The 26,832-nt window shown below is 40.9% G+C and overlaps 1 protein-coding gene and 1 pseudogene across 1 annotated transcript in view; one reads left to right on the plus strand and one right to left on the minus strand.

Annotated features, from left to right (window-relative positions):
• Positions 1–26,832, plus strand: part of LOC118600331 (LIM zinc-binding domain-containing Nebulette-like) — a 207,628-nt gene that overhangs the window by 71,837 nt on the left and 108,959 nt on the right. The window lies entirely within an intron of this gene.
• On the minus strand, positions 4,999–5,117 carry LOC118609146 (annotated as a pseudogene).

Consider the following 26,832-nt stretch of genomic DNA (forward strand, 5'->3'; position numbering starts at 1 on the left):
GCTACCAATGGCTACAGCATTATTCTTCCCTTCCTGTCCCAAAGCGTGAGGCTTTGTGTGGAGGTGGCTCTGTGTGCAGCAGATCGGATGCTGCGTTTCCATTGTGAGCGTCTGCACTTGGGCTAAGCTGCTCGTAAGTTCGTGGCAGGGGATATTTACATGACTGGCACCGACGGGAGAAAATCGCGGATTTATTCTTTTGGAAAACTTGTTTTCGTCTTTCGAAATAAACGATGTTATGATTTAATATTATTAAATAAAAATTAGCGATCAAATCGGAATACGAGTATGGACATTTCTAGCTCCTTGTACCTTATTTTGTTCTGTAGGAGCTTAGAAACAATTGCCAGTGAGATTTCTCACTTTGCAATGGCCCCATTCCAGGTTACATTAAAATTTGTAAACTGAACTACTTCTCGGTATGTTAAGAAAATATAAATAAAGGTTGAAAAATTATCAAAAATGCAGAAGACTTAAGTGTGGAGTGATGAGATTCAGGGTGCCCTGGTTCATGGGCCTAAGAATCATGGAGAAAAAACCCTGATTCAGGGAGCAAATAGCTTGGTTCTTCTGGCCCGGGAAGTGGTTTCATAACAGTGGACCCGGACTGCTCGACAAACTATTTCTGGAATCCTGTTTTTTTGAAACGGTCTGCCCACTTAGAGGAGAGATTTCCAGCTGATGCACGTGAGTGCAGTGCCACAAGGAAGAGGGGCACAGAATCGCGCGTGACTCCTGGATGTGACCCGTGTCACTGGTTTCTTGGTGGATTAAGAGAACCAAGAAACCTCTTGAGGAAACTGAGGCACGCAGCTGGGAGAACAGCGGATTCAGTACAAATTGGAAAATCGCCATGACGAAGAATGTGAGCCGGTTCTAATACCAAGGGGCTTCTGATTACGTAGCTTCCGACACCCTAAATACTTCATGTTTTAAAGGTTGAAAATCCCAGTGAATTAGTTCATTAGCCACTATTGAGACATTTACGCTCCCTTTCTCATTATTTCATCCTTTGATGTTAGTCAGGACTTTTTGGTTGCAAGGGACAGAAACTCAACACTAACTGACCTAAAACAGAAGACGGGATGTCCTGGCTTGCATACTAATGGCTGAAAAGCCCAGGCATCGATGGGCCCAGAGGATATCCTCAGCTCTTCTTTCTTTCTCCTCTCTTTCCTGGGCGGCCTATTTCCTTGTGGTGACAAGATGGCTTTTCAGCAGCTTCAGGCTTACGTCCTAGCTAGCTCAGCAGAAAGACCTTTTCTTCCCCAATAGTTTGAAAGAAAGCTTCGGGATTATTTGGCTGCGGCTGATTTTAGTCACATGCCCACCTCTGTCATCAGGAGGATGGTACAAACGGAGCGGGTAGGTGGTAGAGCAGCCACACTCAATCAAACCAGAGGGACCAGGTACATTCCAAAGGGACGTGACCAAGAGGAGGAATACGGTTGCTGAGCAACCAAAGCACGTGTTCATCACCGACATGTAAATTATAATGCATTTATTTAAAAGTGCTGACCTACACTTTTTTGGCTTTGTAAAAGAATTCGACGCACTCGGCTCTCCCCACGTGAAATGTGGACTCACAGAGCGGGCCTCCTAGTCTGGTTTCCTGACAACTTCAATGTCCCTGCCGGGTTGTCTTTTAGCGTCTACTTGAGTTCTGTTAGTGGGTATTGTGTTTATTACTCCACAAGGCAGCATATTCCATTTTAATAGGAAAGGAGTCTTTCTCAGACGAAGTTGTAAGTTTCCTCCCCTCCTCCCTCGACTTCGTACTAATGGTCCCTATTTAATTTAATCTTTCCAAGCTCTTGTAAATTCCATTTCATGTCTTGGCTGTACATACCTATTTCTCTTTGTCTCCTTCCTCTTGCTCCTTTCCTGTAGTATAAAGAAGGCTTATAGGTGCTCACCATCGGAGACAGCTCTGTCCCTCCAATTTCAAGACAGTCATTAGACATGTAACTCATTTTTAGAAGTTTATCATGTTTCTTAATGAATTATGGTTTGGGGCTCAATATAAAGAGTTTATCATGAGAGTGAATTTTAAAAATAGCACTCTCAAACATTAATGTATTCGATTTAGAAAGTCAGATTATTTTAGAAACATAGGCCTTTAAACTTTGTGTGTGTGTGTGTGTGTGTGTGTGTGTTCCAAGTATTCTATAAGATGGAGCAAATGGGGCCTGATGAAAATAATTCTGATTTCCTTAAATAGGCCATGAATATAAATATTCAGTGAAATCGTAAGAGAACAATGATTTTTGTCGATCAGAATTAAGATTCTAATGCACACTTGACCTAGTAAATGAACTCTTAAGCAAGCATATCTCATTGTTCTCTCTTGTGGTCCTGTGATTTTAGCATGGTAAGTCCAAGCAAAGAATATTTAAATCTTGGCTTTTTAAAGGAAATTCAGAGGCTTAAAATAAAACTCATTTATTAATAATTCTCTGCTGGCTTTACCACTTACATTTCTGGATCAGTGTGCTTTTCCTGTAGCTAAATACCTTAGACATTTTTTGACTTAGAGAAGGTATATATCATTCCATTTCCTGGTTTTTCTATTTTAAATCAGATCTCTTTTAATCACTAAATTTTACCATGTTTCTTAACTTTTACTTTCTTTATAAGCATGAACATGAATAAAATGTATCCACAATGAATTGCCATCATCTTTATAAGAAATAGTAGCAAATTTATTTATTTATTCATTTAGGTGATTATTCCTGTTTTCATGAAAAGTTCACTAATAATTAGCATTTTCAACCACTTCAATATATGTATTGTCTGGTCTGTAAAAGTATGTGAAAAGGAAATCTGGCATCTTTAAGAAGCATTTACTTCTTATAAGATAGTAAGGAGAAGCCGAGCGGACTTCAGACGAGGGAGCCAAGCCTGTGAGAATGGAGGGTTGTGACCCAATCCTAGGAGGATTGAGTTCACTCTCTCTTCTGTTTTCCATACAGCTTAATGCTGATGTAAAAAGATTGATGGATCCTGAGTTGGCAGAACTATTAGTCTAAGAGAAGGAGGCACTGGGGATGAAGGTGTGGAAGGGTTGAGAGGAGAGCTGGCGTTTAACTGGGCAGGAGAGGGGCGTGCAGCTGCTGATGGTAAGACCTGAAGGGCTGCTTGTCACAGGCAATTTCTGTTGAAACCCATCACCCTGCCTTCGTGTTCTTACCTAGTGCAATTCCTTTTCCAGTGACTGTTCCAGGAATAATGTGCCAGATGGAGTGAGGGTGTTGCTGGGTCGAGTGATATGCTATTACTAGTCCCAGCTGTTCACAGCCCCTGGGGCTTTTCAGATGCAGGATTGAAAACTAATAGCGAGTGACAGCCATGAAAGGGGCAATCTTCATACATAGTAGGTGCTCAATAAATGCCACTGATCTGAGTGAAGGCATGAGTGGCAGGTGGGGCAGCTTTTGTAGTAAGAAACATGAATTAAGAGATTGCCATGTTTTAGAACTGTTTCTACCTACCTCCCATCTTCCTTTCTCCTTACACAAGTACTTACTGGGAACCTGCTATACGTAACTCATTTTAGGCACTGTATGGAAAAATAATCATGTATTCTGTTTCTTTTTCTTTTCTTTTTTTTTATGAAGTTGAGGCTGTGTACCTAATTTTTTTGTCACCAACACTTTTTTTTTTTTTAAATCATCTCAGATCCTCTCAAACTCTTGTCAGGTTTTAAGAAACAAAACAATGCTTTTATTCATTTATGTGTTAAACAGAAAACTGTGGTCAATGTCACGACTTAAATACAAAACCAACCAGTAAGAGTTCAGTCTTCTTGTTAACGAAAATATATACTGTGGGTCACATTTTTCTCTTTTTCTCTTTACTCAAAGGGGGTTTCTCTCCCTGTTCCTCAAATACAGGTTCACATTTATGAAGGATCTTTTTCCAGTGCCGTCGAAAGAAAAAAAAAAACCTTAAATCCAGTAAAAGTCAAGATGACTCATTATTGGGCAGACTCAGATATATAGGAAATACTACTTATACTAAATATTTGTTCCAATGCATGTTCCTAATACCAATTAGACTCCCCCTGCTTCCTCCTTCTTCATTTCTTCCTGTCTTTTTCCTGTCTCATTCTCAAAGTTATTTATTTATTTATTTATTTATTTATTTATTTATTTATTGCCTGCTTGCACGAATGACTTAATTTCTTTTCTTGGGCTGCCTTTTCTATTTTATTTTTTAAATCTTTCTTTACATCTCTACGACACCTATCACCATAGCTCCCTGTTTAATAGTATCTCTGCTAATTATCCTGTTTTTACGACAGAATGGATTGGTTTGTTAGCACAGAATTTATCTTGCATTTCCAGTTATGGGCATTTCCAGGTAATTGGATCATTTCAAGATGGTAAAAACATGGCTTGCAATATTTTTAGAAATAGTAATTAGAGATACGTCTCCTAAAATCATTACTTTTACAACATCGAGAACAATAAAGAAACAGAATACATTTAATTAGGAAAAGTTAATAAAAACTTTCGATTGCTTTAAATGGTTAATTAAACTAGACTTCCAAAGGGAATTGTGTATACTGTTAATATTTTCTCAAGGTTAAGTCAGAGTCTTATATACTGAATGTGAAAGCATGAATTTTCCTTTCTAATCCTTGGCCATTGTGTTTACAATTATTGTGGCAGTTGACCTGGATTGTTTTCTGAGAGGGAAACAGCCCTACCAGATTAAAATCAGTGCTTATCTTGGCTTTGCAGTAAAATCCCAAAATAGCATAAAACTTTTAAAGGAGTGAACAAATTTGCAAAAAATCAGAAAGGAAATATATGTATATTTTTAGAAAATTCATTTGAATTCAGATTGTTTTGTGACCTCTACTATAAATTTAAATAAGTGCAACTTTTCTGTGTGTTTTTTTTTTTTTTTTTTAGGCGAGGCAACTCTTGGTTGACCTCACAGATTGCAAGGACCGTGACCGTTTAAAATTCCTTATTTTTAAAAAATTTTTTACACCAATAGCACCTAGTCTTCCTAGGTGGTCTCTCATCCAAGTACTAACCAGGCCTGACCCTGCTTAGCAGCCGGGATCAGACGGGACCAGGCTCGTTCAGGGTGGCATGGCTATAAGATGACTTTCCTCTTTTAAATCTCCATCATTGGTATGATTTTCAAATGACAAAACAAACCCAAATAACACAAAAACCCCAAGTCAAAAAAAAAAAAAAAAAAACCTTTAGCGATCTTAAAAAGCATTTCTGTTCGGCAGTGAGGATCAGAAGGATTATTTATAACCAATATTGATTTTCTAGTTTTGAATTGAAAACTTTGATGATCTCAGAAATCCATGGATTTCAATGAAAAGACGTTTAACTCCATGTTACTGTTATTACTCATTAACTTTAATTAAATGTTATTCTCATGTAAGTCTAAAATATTGGGTATCTAATGACTATGGCTGATTTAATGTTAATTGCGAATTCAGAGCATTAGGTACCCGGCACAGAAGACGTGGTCCATGTCCTCAATGGCACGTGTGGACCGATCTGTGGGCACCGCCAGGAAGGCGACATGTGCGTGGGTGGGCGTCGGGGGCGGTCAGAAATGAGGCTGAAAGACACCGGGGAGCAAGATCATAACTGTGTGTGTGTGGCTGAGAGTCCTGTGTAAATGACAGGGGTTTTGCTGTGGTTTTTAGTCCTTCGGAGCAATTGGTCATACATAGTAATGTCCTGGGTATCCCCAAGCTGACATCACGCTGGCTTTAGTATATTTGTGGCTTCTTGTGTAACCTTTTTTCTTTCGTTTTATCTTTTGCATATTTAACTGCCACTGTCCCGTCTCCCTTGAAGGAAGACCACTGTTCTGGATTCATCTCCTTGACCGCACTTGGTCTCTCTTTACCTTCTCTGTTTCAGTTATGCGCTTACTGTGCTCAAGTGCTCAGAACATTTAAAAACATAGATGTCACAGCACTGTTACCTTCAGAAACCCCATTTCAAGTCCTAATCTGGTATGTTGTGCTAATGATAGACTAACGGCAGGCTTAAGGGTTAGCCGTATAAGACACGTATCTAAATCCCTCAGATAAGGAAACAAAAGAACAATAATTCCAGCAGCATCGTTGGGCATATATAACAGGTTCCTTTGAAAATCTCACCTCTTTCTCTTTATTGCTTTTTTCTTCTCTCGCCTTCCTCCCAATTTTTGCTGTCTCTCACCCCGACACATTGCGATAGAGAGTTTTCTTAGCTCAGGGGCTGAGAATTTAGGTATATTGATCTGCCACATTGCACCGGCTGAAATCCTAACAGAGAAAACTTGGCATATGAAATCAAAGTCAGTCTGGCAAAATTAAACCTGCAAACGATGTCGCTGCCATTCTGCGTTGAATGCCACCAGAATCTCCATTACCGGCTGTTTCATTTCCTCGTCTTAACGTCTTTTTATCAGGCTTTCATTTGGCATGGTAGGAAGTAGGAACATAACTCTCAGGATGGTCATTTTTTTCCCTGCAGAAGCAGACACTTGACTCCTATGGACATGTGACTGCATCTACGGCTCATGTTAGTATAAAGTGTGACAATGTATATATAGATCGTGATCTCTAGAGCAGTGTCGCTGTTGTAAGCACAGAGCTGACCCAGGCACAACCCCTGCAGGGAGAACCTGATGCCAAAAAGTCACCTCATTTAGGTGGCTCAGTCTCTGGTGACTGTGAGGCTGAGGAGCACTCAGCATCTTTAGAAGTTAAAAATATGATTTAAAAGGTGTACAATGTTAGCATACTTTTTTTTTTTTTTTTAAATCCGCAGAGTTTTATTTCTTCACAGAATCTCTGATTTTTTAATTTTATTTGATTATTTTACTTTTTATTTTATTTTTTTTATGGGCATAATGTTTGCAATGCTTGTCCCAACTTCGGTGAAATTTAGGTGGACGAACTTGTAAAAACACTGTTTCTACGAAAAAGCAAATTTCACTTTACATTGGGAGTTTCCACCTGTTTGTGAATTTATGTATTCACTCAGAGCTTGTGTATCCTGGGCCTACAAAGTACAAGGCCCAGTTTAGGAGCTGGGGATAGAGCAGTTTGCTTGCTCTCATGGAACTTCATTCTAGTGAAGAGAGACAGATTAAAAAAAAAAAGGTGAATAGCTCATATTCACCATTTACTGATGCCATGGCAACAGTAAGACAGAGACGAGAACATTGGGTCGAGAGGTGAGTTACTGTTTCAGGCAGGATGTCAGGGGTGGTCTCTTAGGAAGTGATGTTTGAGCAGAGACCTGATGGAAGCGAGGGCTGGGCTGTGCTGACGTTGGGGTAGAACAAGGATAGGGATAGGAGGTCAAGCATGGTGTGATGGGGGAAAAAGAAGAACGAATGTCACAGGGCAGAGGAGGAGGAGACGAAGTCGGAGAAGTGGGGCTGGGCAAAGCGGGAATCTCGTAGGGTCGTTAGGTGATTCAAAAAATGTGTTTTTACTCTGACTGATGATATTTATGTGTGTTTTTTTTTTTTGCATTTAGAAGCTATTTTTCAATTACAGTTGATATGAATATTATATTAGTTTCAAGTGTACAACATAGAGCTTAGACATTTATGTAACTTGTGACATAATCACTCTGATAAGTCTAGTACCCATTTGACACCATACATAGTTATTACAGTGTTATTGACTATATTCCCCATGCTGTACTTTACATCCTCATGACTATTTTGCTCCCTATTTGTATTTCTTAATCCCTTTCCCTTTCCACCCAGCCTCCCAACCTTCCTCCTATTCAGCAACCATCAAAATGTTTTCTGTGTCTGTGAGTTTTTTTCTGTTTTGTCTGTTTGTTTATTATGTTTTATAGATTCCACATGTAAGTGAAAATCATATAATATTTGTTTTCTCTGTCTGACTTATTTCACTTAGCGTAATACCCTCTAGGTCTGTCCATGTTGTTGCAGGTGGGCCTGGAAATTGGACGAGGCAGGGACTCGGGGAATCACAGTGCTAGCCAGGTTGGTGGAGTCTCAGATGTGGTGCTGGCTTGTACTTGGATGCTGGGTTCGGGGGAGAACTCAACAAAGGAGTAATGGTTTCTGCCAACACATCTGTCTGGGAGAAAACTGCTTCTCCAGCCCTTACCCTGAAGCTAGACAATTCAGTTCCTCCCTATATGTCCCTGGCACCTTTCAAGTTATTGTCCCAGCACTGGAACTCAGAGCGAGTGAGTCCATCAGTGAGTAAGGCTTATTATGGGCCCTTTAAAAGGAATGCCTGGGACTCCAGACATCATCCATCTCACTTAGCCATAATCTCCACTGGATTTCTACTCCTGGCACTGGAACCCTGGCCTGGGGAGCCTGGTGTGGGGCTGGGAGCCCTTGCCCCTCAAGAGGGGACCTCTGCAGCTAAGATATTTCTCCCCATTTTGAACTGCTACACATGGATATGAGACTAGCCCATTTGTATCTTCACCCCTCCTACCAGTCTTGAGGTGGCTTCTTCTTTATATCTTTAGTTGTAGGACTCCGTTTAGCTAGTCTAAAGGCAATTCTCAATGATGGTTGTTCTGTAGTTTAGTTGTAATGTTTATGTGGTTGTGGGTGGAGCCAAGAACAGTGTTTACCTACTCTGCCATCTTGACTGGAACCTGATTTATGTTTTAAAAGTTCTGTCTGGTTGCCACATTGAGAACAGGTTGGAGGAGGTGGGGGTGGATGCAGGGAAATGATTCAGGAGTCTGTTGCAGTAACCCAGGGAAGGAATGGTGGGGTTTGTACCATGGTAATAGTAGTAGCAGAGATTGGAGGAGGTCATGTTCTGAATATATTTTGGAGGTGGGGTCACCAGGATTTACTTTTGGGATGTGGGGTATAGAGAAAGCAAGGAGTCAGATATTACTTTTTTTTTTTTTTTCTTTCTGAACAATTGGTCAGTGACTAGTAATTTACTGATGGGAGAGACTGCAGAACGTACAGGTTTTCTAGGGAGAATCAGATGTTTGGGGTGGGATTTGGTAGGTTTGCGTTGTCTATCAGACATTGAAGAAGATGTGTCAGGAAGACAGGTGGACACAGGAGTCTAGAGATCAAGGGACAAGTGCAGGCTGCAGTCATGAGCATAGAGTAGGCATTTAAAGCCATGAAACCAGTTGGGATCAACAAGTGTGGATAAATACAGAAAAGTGACGGGGACATTGACTAAGCCCTGAGCCCTCCCAAGGTCAGGGAGATAGGAGGCCATCCATGGGTTCTAAAGAGGACTAGCCACTGTATTAGTTTCCTGCAGTTGCTGTAATAAGGTACCAAAACCTGAGTGACTTAAAACAACAGAAGTTGATTGTCTCATAGTTCTGGAGGCTAGAGATCTAAAATCAAAGTGTTACAGGGCTGTGCTCCCTCCAATGACTCTAGGGGAGAATTATTCCTGTCTCTTCTAGTTTCTGGTGTTTACCCATAATCCATAGCATTCCTTAACTTATAGATGTCTCACTTCAGCACATTGGCTGTTTCTGCCTGTGTATTTTTACATTGTCTTCCCTCTGTGCCTGTCTGTGTCCAGATTTCTCCTTTCGTAAGGAGACCAGCGATATTGAATTAAGATCCACCCTAATAACCTCGTCTTAACCTGGTTAAATCTGCAAAGACCCTATTTCCAATTCACATTCTCAGGTACTGAGGGTTAGAACTTTAACATACCTATTTTTGGGGGACACAGTTCGACTCACACAGCCAGTGAGGTAGGTAGTAAGGGAACTAAGAGAGCATGGTGTTCTGGAAGCCTAGTGAAGAATGTGCTTTGGGCAGGAAGGATGGGTAAGCTGAGTCAGATGCTGCTGATGGAGCAAACGTGATGAAGATTGAGGACTGAACGTTGGATTGGGCAGCGTGGGGACCATTGGTGGCTGTCCTTGTGATGAGTCGTTTCAGTTCACTGGTGAAGATGAGGATTGGACCAAAGTGCAAGAGAAATTGAAAACAAAAGAAGTAGAGAAAGCAAGTGCGGACATGTTTTTGGAGAGTTCTGCATTTGGGCAAGAGAAAGATGGGGTGGTGGCAGTGGAGAAACCGGAGTTTAAGGAATTAAAAAAAAAATGAGAGAAATAGCAGCATGCTTATATACCCGTGTGAATGAACCAGTAGAGGGGGGGACATATCATTGGGAAAAGGGGACAATTCCAGAGTGATATCTTTGGATAGGTGAGAGAGTGTGGGATCTAATAGCCACACTGACGCTGTCCGTGAGCACTCAGGCTATTCCGATACACGCCCGAGTTTGAGAAGTGTTGTTCCAGGCGATTTCTAGGACCTTCTAAAATTCTGTGTCTTGCGATGTGTTGTACTCCATCACCTGAATATGAAATTCCACTTTCGTTTAGAATGATGATTACTGCCTAATGTGCGCGAAGAATGAACTCCGATGGAATGTGACCGCAGCGTTCGCACACGGGCAGTCGTGCTGCGGGGGATGGCAATTCATCTGTGCTTTCCTCCGAGGGGCTTAATAAGCTGTACTGTCCCTTTAAACTAAGATTGCTGCCATTTAGAGCCACCTCCTCAGCATTGCCTGGGAGATCTGGCTGCGTGTCCGGGTGCTATTTTTAGATGACCCTAGCAGAGTGAAGAGAGTGTCACAGGGACTTAAAATGTTTTGTGTTTGACAGGACTCAAAAACTATATAACAAATTGATGTCCCAATACCCAAATTCTATTAAATCAAATTTTTGTATATTGAGTTTGCATAAAATATGACCTAGAGTTTCCATCAAAACACCTGCGAAGTAAAATCCCCGATTGGTATTGTCTGACCATTGTACGATTTTATTTTGTTCACTATAAATTGTAGCTGTAGGTTGGTGTTATTACCTTCATATGATGGCTCTTTTGACACACTCTTATTCTAAAATATACAATTTCCAATAATATAGCCATACTTTCTCAAGTCTCTAAAGTTCACTTTCATTTGCTTAATGTTAGGGGAATGAAAAAAGTTGAGACAATGGAGTTTTCATCAGCGTAGAAACTGTCTTCGGTTTTAGTAGAATAAGTCGATGTGAATAGATGTTGGCTGAGCATAGAGAGTTATGCTTTATTAGCTGCTGAAATGGATTTGAGAATATCGATGCATGTTATTTAGTAGAAAGTAGGAGATTGTTGAGCCCACATATCCCATAGCCTCTGAGATTTACACTGGTCGAGAGGACATTCCTCCTCCCCCCTCAGAAGTGGTCAGAAAGGGTTCAAATTGCTTCTCGGTATTAGGAAGTTATTTCTCTCATTTCCCTGAATGTGTCTAAGGAGATCCGGCATGAGACTTGCCTCTTGCGACTTGGGGATTTTGTTACTTCTGCCTGTGCTAGTGTTGTGTTCACTTTTTCACCCTGGACCGTCCACTCAACATTCCACAGATGAGTGTCTGTCCAGCAAAGGCGACGCAGAGTGTGAGGGGTGCAGAGGCTCGTGGGGCTGACAGTCCAGCACATGGTTTTGTGATGAGAGCATCCATGGATGCAGGCACAGGTGCAGTGGCTGCCCAGATGGGGGCGGGGTGCTTAACCCCGACTACCAGTCATGGCGATCAGTGGTTTGCATGATAGAGGAGGTTTTCCAATATATGATCTTTTCAATACTTTATAATAATACATTATAGTATTTCACATTTTACATTTAGTTACTTTTACGTCCTCTAGTTTATCCTCACAAACATCCTATGTATAGGTAGACCAGGAGAGAAAATCAAGGCTCAGAGCCTTTGACCCACCCAAGTTCACACAATTGGTTAATGTAGGAGCCCAGCTCAAAACCTAGGATATCAGAGTCCTAGTCCAAATGATTTACACCCATAGTTAAGGAAATCCTTGGTTCTGAAATAAACCAAATCATGTTCTAGAACAACCGGCGGACATTTAAAGGATGTTTGAATGTCTTTAACTTTCCTTGAAATTGCGAAGTTTTTTAGATGCTACTCTGATACAATAGCTGTGTGAAATTTTAAGGAAGCTTAGCTTGAGGTTGATGAATGAGATAATTCTGTGTTTAATGTTGTGTTTGATATTAATGCCAAAAGATAACATCGCTTCTTTTAGAAGAAACTACTTTTAAAATGCCTTAAAAAACTTTATGCACACTGCCATTGTTTCTGAAGGAATTTTTGGTGTGTAGTTTTTCAAACATGAAATTTTATGATAGATAGCTTTCTCCCTTTTCCCCTCTCTTCCCCCATATTTTTAAGCCTTATCGTTAAAAGTGATTAAAGCTATCTCATGTGTGCATGAGATGATTTTTATTTGATTACTTTGGAACTCCCAGGGAAACGTTATCGAATACATCAGTTTCATGCCAAGTGTGGCCTCAGGCAGCTTCCACTGGTCTCAGGGTGCAAGAGCGGATCATATGTGTGCTCTGCTGGGATGGCGAGAAGGTGCCGCTGTGACGGTCGAGCAGAACGGAAGGAGACAGGTCTAACCGATCGATGCGCATGAACGCAGGCTCTTGACCCGATTGGAAAGAGCCGATGGATTGTGGTGCTGGACCCTGGGTCCCGTCACCTCCAGAATGAACGTTATTCTTTTAGATTGTAGCTGTTCTGAGTGATATTTCTGAGAAAACGCACAAAACTCATGGCAGCGGACTGTAAAACCGTGATGTTTGCCCTGCGTTCAATTAATCGACGTATCTTCCAGTAAAAATAGATTTAACGTTAGAACCTTCCCCTTTGGCGGTGGCGGAAGCTGATGTTGAAGACTGATTTGCTGAGGAAATGTGGAGAAGCGAAAGAAGTCTAGTCTGAAACTTTCTTTTCACGTCATATGAAGCTATGAATAAATTAACGGTACAGGCTCGGGGATTTTATAAGCTAGTAGGGGTCATCCAGACTCTACACAGATCTCAGACTGAAGAATTGGTTATCTCTGGCTACACAGAGTTGAGACAAGGATCTACATCGGACATTTGACGTTTCTTGGACATGCCCAGTGCCCTTCCGCTGCCCTCTCTCGAAATGTTGCTTTCTCTCCCTGATCTGCCCCCATTACTACTTAACTTAAATGCCGTTTACCCACTTCTATGGCAGGAGTCAATTGGCAGCCCCCTGCAGGAAGTCCTCCTGCCAGCCAGGTGGCGTCTCTCCTCTGAAACCCCATTCACCTTTGTTCTTTTTATGAAATTACTTATCCGAGAGTCCCCTGGCACGAAGACACTCAGGGAATAGCAGCCTTTCCTCTCTCATTATATTTTGCCTTATTTCGTGACTATCGGTATGTATGATGGTACCGCTTTCAACCATTAATAGAGTAAATTTGATCTACTTGTTTTAAAATACTTTATTTTATGAAATGTGCATGTGAAAGGTTATAAGTTAGATGACACAGTTTAGGAAAATCATAAAAATTATATGTGTATTGGGTTTGAGAGAGACTGCTGGTGTCCCATGGTGCCTTGCCTCAGTTCATTCAGTCTGGGTGGCTTAAAACAACAAACACTTATTTCTCACAATTTGAAGAGTAAGAAGCCCAAGATCAGGGTGCTGGTAGATTTGGTGTCTGGTGAGGGCTGTTTCCAGACTGATAAACAGCTGTCATCTCTCTGTGTTCTCACAGGGCAGAAGAGGGCAGGGAGCCCTCTGAGGTCCCTTACTTCAGGACACTAATCCCATTCATGAGGGTCCCACCCTCGTGATCCCATCACCTCCCAAAGCCCCCACCTCCTAATACCATCCCCTTGGGGATTAGGGTTTCAACTTGTGAATTTTCGGGGGAGGGCCACAGACATTCAGGTTATAACATCCTCCTTGACCACATTCGTCTCCCTCCTAAAGTCACTGCCACCCCGAATTTCTTTTATAGCTAATCCGCATGTGTATGAATCCATAACCAACATGCTTCTTGATTTTATGGCTTCTTAACCTTTATATTGGTGGAATACAACGGTGTGCATTTTCCTGCCTTGCTTGATTTCACCCGGGGCTGTGCTTTGGGGACTCGTCCCTGTGCTGTGGGTGGCTATGCATCGCTGCTGTGATTTTCCCTGTTGTGCGGTGTTGCAGGGTAGAATGGATCCAGTTTTCTGCTCTGACATTGCGGGTGCGAATATGCAGTACTTCTGAGTCTAGAAGGTATACCAAGGAGTGGAGTGGCTGGGTCCGTGTGTATTTTCAGAGTTCGAAGTATGATGCCATTTTGTTTTCCGAAGTGGCCGTGCTCACTTTTTCTCCCAGACTTGTTCCTCCTGCCCCCACACCTTTCCTGACTGCCTTTTAAGTGTCTGGAGGACACTCACCATCACTCTATTTGCATTTCTAGTTTTTAACATCGACTCTTTCACAGGTTTGGGAAATGCTGGGTTCAAAAGCTGCGTTCATTTCCCCTTCATCTCTGAAGTTTTCTGTTAGTTTTTTCTATTTTTTTTTTTTTTTTTTAATGAGCAAAAGGGGACACTGTAGGTGAACGTCCCCAGACTGGCATCAGGCATCTGGGTTTGAACTCTGGCCCCACCGCTTACAAACTTCATGATGGCAAAATGCCCTCTTCTGTGAGAACCGGGTACCCATCTCTGCGGCATGAGCGGAGGTGACTCACGGTCTCCAGCCCATGTCCGCGCTCAGTGCATACCGGTTGCGGTTGCTCTTTCCTTCCCATCTAACTCAGCTCGAGTGTCAATGCAGGACATTTGAACATGGTTCACTGGTCTGTGTTGTGATGACTCACCCACAGACAACAAAGCTGCAGGACAAACAAGGCATTTGTCTGTGTAGCCGCAGGAGCTCGAGCCAGTATGCTAGCTGATTTTCGTGTGTGCGTCACCATAGTGCATCTATTTCAAGTCATTTTGGATACTTTCTTTTCATTTTCACCTGGGAGCCCCCTGAACTCTCTCATAGGAACCGTGGCTACGTTTGACACTAATTTGGTTGGATCTTCTGCACTACAGGCTGGTCGTAGAGTTGGCGGGCAGAAGCCATTGTGTAAACTGCAGTTCATTTAATACAAACCACTTACTGTGTGCTAGAGCTGTTCAGAGCACTTTACAAGTGCTAATTCTTGTCATCCTCATGACAACTCTGTGAGGTATATACTGTTATAATTGCCCTTTTGGAGATGATGGAACTGAGACCCAGAGATATTAAATAACATGCCCAAGGGACAGTGCTTGCGGGTAGTAGAGCCAAGATGCTGTGAGGCGTTTGACAGTCACCTTAAGCTAGAGAAGCAGGTGAGTGGATTTTCATTTATGTCACATGATCGACTTGTGTCTCCACCTTTGTGTGTCAATTTGCATTGACACCACAGGTCAAGAGTTGTAACTTTGACCCTTGACCCCACCACCTCCAGCCTTGCCTCTTTTTGGTGCGTGAATTAACAGGTTTAAAAAATTACTGCCAGCTGAATGCCACCCTCTTTATAATGTCCCTTGAGGTCTGTGAGAAGTCTTACTGGTGCTCAGCATTGTAAATATTTTTCCTAAAATTACGGATTTCAAAAGATCTGCTTGGGCCCTCTTTCAATTTCTTAGTCTTCGCTCAAGATTGTTACATTGCTTCTAATAAAATTAAGACAGCATGTGGTGGTTAAAGTTTCTAATAGCGGAAGATTAAAAAATTTCAGTACCAGTGGTAGAATGAACTATGTCCATTTTGAAATTAATCGGATACATTTTCTGCTTCGATGTAGTTCATCTTCTCAAAAGAAACGCAACTTTATTAGTTTGTAGTTTCAGCCCAGAAGTAATACCTCTTTAAATACAACTTTGTTTTATAAGGTTAACACTAAGACATCAAAATCTGTCTGTGTTTATATAGCACTTATCTTGTGGTGCCTGGATAATTAACTCTCAAATTTCATGACACTGAAATATTTGGGCATTTTGGATACTGTGCTTGTACTGGGTGACTTGGAGTAAACGCCAAGTCATACATTTCTTTTAATTCTGACGACTTTCAATAAAGTTCAGTTAATTTGAATGACATTAATAGGGATCTCAGGCAAAGCCTGGCTTTTTTATAGTCTTTCAAAATTCTTCAAACATTTGGGAAAAATACACTTGCGCTGTCGTCCTTTCCTTCATCCAGAGCCAAGAGGACTTAAATGTAAAATGCGAATTGAAAAGAACTTAACACAAACTTGGAATCTCTCAAATTTCAAAGAAAACAGAAGAAGCTTGTTCTTGAGCCAGGAAACGATGCCCTGGTGACTGACCACTGTCAGAGGCCTGTGACATGCCAACGCTTGAGGGAAAGGTGGACACGGAGCATTAAGGACCATGCCAGCGAGTCACATGCCTGCCATAAAACCAACCAGGAAAAGCCGTCATTAAACATCTCCCACCTGACTTGGCCTTAACCTGCACTTTTGGTTTTTCTTGCTAATGGTCCTAAGAGTAAAAACAAACAGAAAACAGAAAACAGGATAAACAAGAGAAAGTATCAGTGGATCCCAAGCTACCTCTGCACTGCTTTGAGTTCATTGGTCACAGCACCGTGTTATCATAGGTTGGTGAGAAGCTCGTTTGAAAAGAGTATTTTAGCAAAAGTTTTCCTTTTTTTTTTCTTGTTTTGCCCAATTTGCCCTGATATTCTAAATGCTTAGGATATCACTTTAAAAATTTTTATTTATTTGAATTAGTTTTAAGTATACAGCACATTGATTAGACATCTATGTAGTTCATTAAACGATTCCCCCAAACCTCCCTGCCTCCCTCCCCGACCTTCCACCTAGCCAACATGTTAATGCTAACTGCATTCCCTCTGCCCTGCTCCCCATCCCTGTGACCAACTATCAACCACTAGTTTGTGTCACCAAATTGTCCACTATATTTGTGAGTCTATTTTTGATTAGTTTGTTCTTTTTGTTCCTTAGATTCCGCATACAAGTGAAATCATATAGTATTTATCTTTGTCTGACTTATTTCACTCAGCATAATAACCTCTAGGTTCATCCATGTCGCTGCAAATGGTAGGATTTCATTCTTTTTAATGGCTGAGTAGTATTCCATCGTACATATGAGCCATAATTTCTCTGTCCAGTCATCCGTTGATGGGCACTTAGTTTGCTTCCATATCTTGGCTATTGTAAATCATAAATCGTGCTGCCATAAATATTGGAGTGCATAGGTCTTCATGAATTATTGTTTTAGTTTTCCTTTAGTATATTACTTTTTCATGCAACCTCTCCTACTGGGTTAGCTCAAGTCTCAGGGACACCCTTAAAAATGCAATGCTAAATGTTGGATTCATTGGATTCATATACTTCCTTGCGAATTACAATGAAGGACCTCTGGGTGAGGTTTATAAAGAATCCGAGGGGTTAATTTCGCATTGTTTTCCTGCTAGAGTTTTGGGAGTATGTACAAGTGCTCATGGACATGCAGAAAACGCCTAGAAGGATAGCTGCGATTTGAAAGTAATGCGACATGAGATTATCATCAAGAAGTCAGGTTAACACCCCATCCTCTTTTTTTTTTTGCCTCAGAAATCTCCAAACTACAAATCTCGTGTTGTGCATGGTCAAGATGCTGGGGTTGACGTGTCAGTGAAGTCTTTATGTTGACCCCAGGTCCTTCGGCAGGGTCACCGGGAGGACTAGGCCAGAACAGATGGGTCCCCAGCATTTTCCCTCTGCATTTAAAGCTGGCGCTGCCATCTTTGCTGTGGTGCCAACTCTCACAGAACTCGAGGAGGCGGCATTTCCACAGCAGTGGGCTGGAGAGGACCCGTTCTGTAAAATCCCAATCTGAGGCCTGGAAGGAAATGGCTATTCCTGATTTCACTCGGTTATCCATGCTCTTTCAAGGTAATGCCACTTAATCTTGGCTCTAGAGTCTCTACAGACTTTGCCCTATGTACAAAGAGTTTCTATATGTAGATGATGGATTGGTGACAGTCAGTTGGTGACTGAATTTCCCCATGTAGGGAAGGGGTGAGTTCCCTTCTCCACCTACTTTGTGAATCTTGAGCAAGACTGGGTTGGCCACTGGGTGATTTTTACTGCTAGATTTTCTTGGATCTTACTTTATGTTTAGCTGCCATTGCTCTTACTGTGGTAAGGCTGGGAAATAGTTGGAGAATTGAAGTAAGAAGCTTAAGGTTTCTCTTAGTGAAATGTAGGCTCGACCTGTCTCACCAGCAGTACCCGGGTCCACATCTTCAGAACCATTCCTGACAACTAATGGTAGCTCATTACCACTTGACATTTTCTTTTCTAGGAAAAAACCCCTCAAACAACCACCTTTTGCTTACACCATGGGTACCATTTTTGCCCTCACCCAATATGTATTTTCCATTCCATTAAAGATTCAAAAACAATTGTGATCTCTGAATACAAATCCCTAAAGGTTATAGAGTCATTCTTTAACTCAATCTTTAAATGAGTCTCCTTTAAATTTTGTTTTTTTAGTACATGAGATGGTGTTTCTATAGTGTTTTCTAAACTTCTTTCAAAATCTATCATTGCTGTAGCTTCTTAATATCTTGATCTTTATCATACAATCTTCTAGAATTTTAGGTTTTTTCCTATCTTATTCAGATTTGTTCAAGCTTAGGTCCTATGAGTGTGACTTTTGCACGCCCATGGTCAGTTGAATTTTTAACTTCTAATTCCTTAATTTTTCTCCATCTTACTATTTTAACAAGTCCAGTACATACCAGGTGGCTTTCTTGTATAAAGAAAATGATGGGATTGCAGTCAGATTGAGGTTGAGGTTCACCTGGTACATTCCTGTCCCAGATACCAGGGTTGGGGCTTTATCATCTATCTATCTATCTATCTGTCTGTCTGTCTGTCTGTCTATCTATCTATCTATCAATCATCCATCCACCTACCAACCTACCCACCTACCCAAGTGCTGGCTCAGTTTTAAGGGTATATAATTTCTTTTAAAGAAAAAGGATGCTGGTTGTATTCCATACAAGGTTGGCTAGAGTCTCCACAGTAAATGGAGGCCAAATCTAGGAGCAAAGGCAAGTAGGCCAAGGCACAAGTCATCAAAATTAGGGACCTAAAATGACCATGACCAAAGCTAACAAGTACCCGTGCAGTGACGACGGTGGAGGTCTGCAGGATATACGGTGGCCAGCCATCCCAGATCGCCTTTCTGTTTCAGAATTGAAAGTCCCGCTTCTTAGGTGACTCCTCCCGGGCCCAGTAGGGGGAATGGTTGGCCACACTCGTAGGAGAGCCCTCAGAGTGAGCAGTTTCCACATGCGATTTGAGGTAAGAAAAAGGAGAGAGATTTAAAATGTTTTTCCTCATGTTGTCAGGAAGCAGCCAACTTTAAATAATGCCTATGAAAGCTGATGTGTAGCCTTGGGAATTCTAAGGAATGCTGTAGCCGTAATCTTAACATAAGCAGTATTATGTCCAAGAGAGAGCACATACCTTGAAGCCAGGTGGCTTTACGACTTTGGGAAGAATATTGAATGGCTTTGAGTTTCCTCATCTGTAAAAAGGGGCGAAATGATACAGACCTCTTGTGTGTTGGTTATGAAAAAGGATTTTAATGTATTTAAATGCAGTTGTTACGATGATCATGTTATGAAAGATTACCGGATTCAGAAAAGGTTAAACAAACAAAAAAAAAACTACAAGCAGAGAAGTCAAGTAGTCCCAGTGGGGAATGTAGAAAAGGTCAAATTGGAAAGTAAGAATTTATCAATGTTTAGTGGCGTCCACAGAAAAGAGAGAATCTGTCTGGTGAGCCCAAATGCCGGTGAAGAACACGTGCTCTCTTAGGAGACAGGAGCAGTTTATCGGGTTGAATGATCTAGAACTTAGAGCGGGAAAAGACCCGTGATGTTAGTTAGCCTCGCTCTCTCTTCATTTATCTCCCAAGGTCACCCACTTTCTGTGTTGATCTGTAACCTTTGATTTTCACTTTGGTTTCTTGGGGATGTGGACATAGCCACTCTCCAGGGAGGAGGCATTTTGGAGAGGCATTTTTTTTTTTTTTTCTAGCCAGTTGAGGATTTATACCGAAAAGAGCTAATGCTTAAAAATTACAATGTTGGGAGGAGAATATTTCTGTAGTGCAGAATTTGCTTTGCCTCTAAGTGACCCCTTTCTCCCTGCTTTTAGAGAATAGAGATGTGGAACACAGCCTTGACCTCCAAAGAGCAAGATGACCTCACTGCAGTGGGGGCAGGGTGGGGGTGGGGGAGCTTGAGAACAGTCACCAAGCAGTGGGGCAGGATGGAGTGAGGGAGTATCAGGGTGGCGTGGGGGATTAATGGGGGTGAATGGACTGGGAAGGGTTTTGGAGACTGTGGCATTTGACCAGAGTCTTAAAGGAATAAAAAGATTTTAGTAGATAGATGGAAGGAAGGAGGATAGTAGAAGCAAAGCTACGAAGATCGCACAGATGACATTCTAGGCCTTGGAGCGGCGTCGGGTTTGTCTTTGATTTGCAATCAGTCTCAGGAACTTGATTAGAATAAATAAATTTACTAGGTTTTCACTCAAGTTCCCGATGAACTGGTAAACTCTCTTCTCTGAAAATGCAAAGCGGGGGTGGGGGTGGGGTGTCTCAGACACTGGGTGGGATGAGCCTGCCAGACAGTAGTTACCCCCAGAGTGAAAAACACACCCCCAATGTGAAAAGCAAATGTGATGTTTAATTTTATGTGTCAACTTGGCCAGGTCATGGTGCCCAGTTTTCACTTAAACACCAGTCTAAATGTTGCCGTGAGGTATTTTTGTAAATTAACATTTGAATCAGTGGACTTTGAATAAAGCATGTTACCCTCCATCGTGTGGGTGGGCCTCATCCTATCAGTTGAAGGTCTTAAAGAAAAAAGTCTATGATCTTAGAAAGAAGGAGGAATTCAGCTCCTCCCTGGGTCTTCAGTCTGTCAGACTTGCCTGTAGATTTCAGACTTGCCAGTCCCTACAATTGCATTAGCCATTTCTCTAAAATCATCTGTTTTTTTTTTTTTTTAATCCACCATCTACCTATATCATCATCATCATCATCATCATCATCCATCCATCCATCTATACATCCATACATCCATCTTTTTTCTCTGGAGAACCCTAATACAAAGCTATTTATATCTTTACCACATCTCTGTTTTTAAAACTCAAGTGGCACTAAATCTATTGTTTACGTTCTGTTATCTAGGTGTGTTTTTTTTTTCTTTTTGTGGGGGTGGGGGTAGAAATTTCATGTTTAAGAGTAGAATGGTCCTTGAAGGAAGAAGTGCACTCTGGGAGATTTTCTGAGTGGCAGCCATCAAGAGCTGTCAGGATACATCCGTATTTACATGTTTTCCAGCCATGTTTCTCCAGCACGTTGTGGATCTGTGACTCTCCTTGGAAGAATTTGGTATTCAGAAGTCGATAAACAAATTACATTGATCTGTAATGTGAGGCTGTCACTGTGACGGATGGGACACAAATGCTTTCAGAACAGCGTGTGAGGAGAAAACAAGTGCCCATGCAAATGACAAGGGACATTGCAAGGATTCAGTGCAGGATGCTCCTCTTGGTTAGGCTGCCACAGTGGAAATTTTCGTCTCAGAAAGCTGCTCACTTTGCATTGAAATGTGTTGATGTTGTGACATACAGAAGTCTTTTGTTGAGTAGATTCTGGGTTTATCAGTTGTATAAATATTCTACAGTGCTTGTGCGCCCCACAAAGAAGAGAAGCTTATGAGCTCTATGACAATGTCATTGTGAGATAAAAGTGGCCCTCTTGGCAAAGTGAATAATACTTGAAATTTATATGTCCTTTCATGATTTATTTCAGTGGTTAGCCTTTGACAGAGTCATTCAGGCATGCGGGAAAGGTATTACAATCCCACTTTACCATCTTGAGATGAAGTGACTTGGTCAAGGTCACAGAGAATTAAGACTCATCTCTTCTGATTCACACAATAGTTGCTTAGGTTATATTAGGTAACAGATTTCTATAAAGCTCCAGGACGTTGTTTGATCCCTATGTACCTAGCCGATATTTACTTTATCTTGACCTTAATTTATTGGTGGGACCTAGTGGAGTATACTTTTTAAAAAGAGTTCTTTTAATAGCTTCATATGGGAAGATATTAAATACGAAGTAATCTGTTATGGAGTGAGCTTAGGAGAAATGTGAACTATATTATTGATAGATCCTTCTTTTGAAATAACTAAAAGGTGGCAGAGCCCCTTATCGAGTGACTTCCTGTCCTTGGGAATAGAGCTCCCAGAGAGGATGTGATTCCTTCAAGCACTACCAGACATTTGACGGGGGGTGTGCTGATCATCACTTTGCGCATGACTGTTATCAATGTATAGAGCTTGTGACAATCTTTTATTTTTGTTTGTGTAAATCAGCAAGACATTAAAAAAAGTATTGACGAAAAGTGACTAACTAGATGCTCTGCTTTTTTTTTCACAGTTGAAATCTGTGGCTTTTTTGTTCTCAGGATATCATTAGGGATCAGCTACCAGTGTATCTGGAAAGGCCACTTGGCAGACAGATTCATAAAATTTTTATTCTGTAAGTCATACTTCTTTGAAAATATAAAACTATAAGATGGACTAAAAGATGTGTGTATACTCCTTGTACTGACCATCCAAAATGAACATTTCCTCCTTTAATTGTTGAAGGAAAGTGGCAAATGATAAAAAAAAAATGAAAATTAGATTTATAACCTGGCACTAAAGAATACAACTATTTTAAAAGCAGGAAGCAAAAAAGCAGGAAGTCACATTTCTGCCTTTATTCTTGGACAAAGAGGCTTTATCTTTTTAAGGAACTGGGCATTCGCAGAGTTTTTTGGTGTCTTCTGAGGTTGTGAGTACTGAGGTCACCAGTATTTTTCTTTCCTGGATATTTAATTTTCTGCAGTTAGAGCTGCAAAACTGGGATTGTGCCACTAAGAGGGACCACATTTCTTTAAATTGTGTTTCCCAGTGAATGATTTGTTCAATACCTGAGTGGTCAGATTTCATGTCTGAGCAGGTGGTACAGAATCGGAGTCATAATTTTAAGGAATGTGAGAAATACAACTTTAATTTCAACAATTTATGAAAGCCTGTGGTAACCCAGATGTGTTGGAAAAGCTTAATTTTCATTTTAGCAAAATCACCTATAATTAACATTCTTCTGAGAATGTCTATACTTTGAGCCAGGTACGGCTTTCTATTTCCACCAGTGTCCAATGAGCTGGTTAGTGTATCGTTCTTTCAGTGAATCCGTCTTTCAGTCACTCACCTGTTAATCCAGCGTGTTTTGCAAGCTCCCCTCCTCCTCACAGGAGGCGTGCACACAGTGACTAACAGCAGCTTGCACACGTGCACACGAGTGCTGATACGATGGGTTGTCACAAGGGAATTGCACAATGCTGCTTCGAGTGTGCGGCCGGGGCGTCAGGGAAGGGTTTACGAAACGGGGACGTTTGAGCAGAGGCCGAAAGCGTTGGCAGGTGTTGACTATTCAGCCATCAGGCAGAGCACGGTCAAGGAAAAGGAAAAGCAGATGCATCAGGCTGGGAACCCCAGTGCTGAGGAAAGAACCTGTAGACAGTTACATGAATTTTTAAGTCTCTTAAACTTTCCTTTCTGAGCTACATACTTGGGCCACAGGGCTGATCGCTGAGCACGTCTCAGGATGTGTCTAAGGACGCTGTTTGTGTAAGATCTTGGCCGAAGAGGGCCAAATCTGAGCAGCCCAGTAAATATCCTGTTTAAGTTTGTTAATGCGTCATTACCCAAATATAGTTGATGGCAGAGTACTTACCTCCCACCCCCCCCCTTTACAGTTTTTTTAACAGCCCATGGAATTCATATTTCACGGAACATTATTTAGGGAACATTGGTCTGTGATCATATTATCCAACCCCAACTTTCTGTTTAAAGAAATATACTTAGCCTTGTTTTAGCGCCAATTTTGTAGAAAGTAGCTCAGGTAGTGGTATGCATGTTGTGATATAGTCTGCCAGGTCAGTGTGTGATGGACCCCATTATCCAAGGTTTCTTACCTGGTGGTTTCAGTTATCCGTGGTCAACGTTGGTTCAAAAATATTAAGTGAAAGGTCCAGAAATAAACAATTCATAAGTTTGAAATCACGCGCCATTCTGAGCAGCATGATGAAATCTTGCCCCATCCTGCTCTGTCTGGCCCAGGACGTGAATTATCCTTGTCCAGGGTCTCAACGCTTTAGACACTTCCTGCCTGGTCATCACTTCGTCGCCCTCTCTCTGGGTTGTCAGATGGACTGTCAAGGTATCATAGTGCTCGTGTTCAAGTCATCCATATCTTACCAAATAATGGCCCCGCAGTGCGAGAGCAGTGATGCTGGCAGTTCGGACATGCCCAAGAGATGCTGGAAAGTGCTTTCTCTAGGTGAAAAGATAAAAGTTCTCGACTTAAATAAGGAAAGGAAGAAAATTGTATGCTGAGGTTGCTAAGATCCTCAGTAAGAATGTATCTTCTATCTATGAACTTGCCTAATTTGTAAATTAAACTTTATCATAGGCATGTATGGGTAGGAAAAGCATTGTATACATAGGTGTTAGTGTTACCATGGTTTCGGGCATTTACCGGGGGTCTTGGAATGTGTCTCCCGCAGGTCAGAGGCGAACTGCTGTAATTCTCTCCTCTCACCCTGAACTGGGGCAACTATTTTTATTTTATATTTGATTGGTGATAGTAGAAAACAAATACACAATCATATGTGTTGAATAAATACAACAACGTTGTTACCAGATACCTAATAATTACTTGTTGAAAGAATAAAGGTTTGGGAGGCCTGCGTCCTGTTCTCACTGATATTTTACTCAGAGTGACAGTTACAACACATGCAACTCTCTCAGTGGGAAAGACGATGATATTAAAATGTTCCCATTATAATTTTTTTTCAAGTAAAAAGAATACCTGGTTTATAAATAAATTAATGAGAAAATTCCTTTAATCATGTATATGTGCCTGTGTGCACAGATGAGTCACATCACATTATTTTCTTTCAGAGAAAATTAAATTTTGGAGAATGGTATCTAGCAATTCTCTGTCTTAAATGAGAAAATTAAGTATTAAAGGAAAGGAGCTAATTGTCTTGTTCATTGTGCATGGAAAGCTTGCTCGAAGATTTGGGTTTTTATGATCGCAGGCTTTCAAACTTCTGACAAGATCGCTTCTAAATTAGTCAACGTCAAGAGCTGTCTTTTTGTCGATTGACAACTGGTTGGTGTTGCTCCATTTTATTGGAAGAAGAAAAACATTAAAAACGGCTCCACCATCTGTTGGATGTGAAGTATCAGATTGGAGGGTGATGGTATGTAGTGAGGAAAGGTATTAACTGAGCTCAAATCTCACCCTTTTTAAGGTACAAAATTTACTATATTTGGGTAAGTTAACTACGGTTGGATTTAAATCTTTACTAGAAGTTGGAAAAATAGCTTATAGGGAGATATTTTTGGAAATACATTCCTTTCCTGTTTATTTACAGAGCAGTCCTTCCTTCCCCCCCCCCCCTTTTATTTCTTGGGATGTTATTTTTGAACCAAAAAGGCAATATTTTTCTCTGAGAACTTAATTAAATGGTTCAGTGGTGTGAACTACTTTTACTTTTCATGTGGTTTAATTTTCTAGTTTAAGGCAGAGCCTCTCCGTGGAAACCATTTGTTTTTGTTAATCAAAATTAATGGATAACGCTTATCAGGTGACAGAGAAAATTGTAAAGTTAAGAGCTTGTGGTCTGCAGGAGGATCCCAGGGTTGTGCTGGTAAATGTTTGAAAACCAGCTCTCTAGGGGGACAAAAGGCCTGATTTGCAGTGTTTGCCATTGTCTGTAGTGAAAAGACTCCCAACCATGGTTAATTTCAAGCCACCAACCTGACATCACAGAACATGGAGTCAGGAAGGAGATACACAATAGCAATTATGATATAGTGTTTTCCTTTACAGATACAGCAGATGTAAATAATGTCAAGAACATAGATTATAATACAATGTAGTAAAAATAATTAGAAAGTGGTGAGATTCGAGTATCTGTCACCTTTGCTTGTGACATAATTTATTTAATTATAATTAAGTTTCTATAGTTTAATTTTTAAAAGTGCTCGTATTTAGCAACTTGCTCACGAAATCCTCCTGAATTTAATAGTTGGATCTCACGAGCCAGAGCAAGCTGGCTCCAGCTTGCTGGTGGGACAGACCTGTGTTAGATTTCTGTGTCCGACACTTGGTAGCTGTGCGATAACCTGCTGCGAAGCCTGTTGAGAGGATTAAATGAGATATTAGATACAAGTCCTTAGAGCAGTATTTGCCCCATAGTAAGTGCTCAATAAATGTCAGTTATTATTGGTGTTAAATCTTGCATAATAAAGGGAAAGCCGTAAGGCTCTATGTGTAACTATCCTAGTTATTTAAAATGAAATGAATTTAAGAATGGGCTGAAAGTTGGTAGTAAGGGCTCATAAACTAAATCAGCATAACCATTTTTATTTTATTTTTTGTTTTTAGTAAAAGCGATAGATCTTTCAAGTCGAAGTTCCCTTTTTTTCTCCATGACTTTTTCCATTTAGCCCGAATCTTTCCTCAGTTTCACTGGCACCTTTGGCACCTTTATTCTGTCTTCACAGAGCTATTGCAGGATTGATGCCAGGATATCTTTGTAAATAAGCTTTTGATACCGGAAGCATCTGTAGCTTTAGAGTGAAACTGGCAGGTTATTTATTCAGAGTCCAAAAAAGACAACTCAGTATAAACTGAATATAAAGGCTGCAGTGGAGGTCGTGGGGTTTGGGTTAAGAGGGAAAATTAGTTGTTGAAAAATTAAATAATAACAAGTAAGATAATTAAAATCTAAATCATTTACTATTAACCACTAAAATCTTTTTAGATTATTGTTAAGTACCACCTCATTAAATTGAATCTTAC

The sequence above is a fragment of the Rousettus aegyptiacus genome, unplaced genomic scaffold (assembly GCF_014176215.1).
Source record: "Rousettus aegyptiacus isolate mRouAeg1 unplaced genomic scaffold, mRouAeg1.p scaffold_m13_p_10, whole genome shotgun sequence".
Classification (NCBI taxonomy): Eukaryota; Metazoa; Chordata; class Mammalia; order Chiroptera; family Pteropodidae; genus Rousettus; species Rousettus aegyptiacus.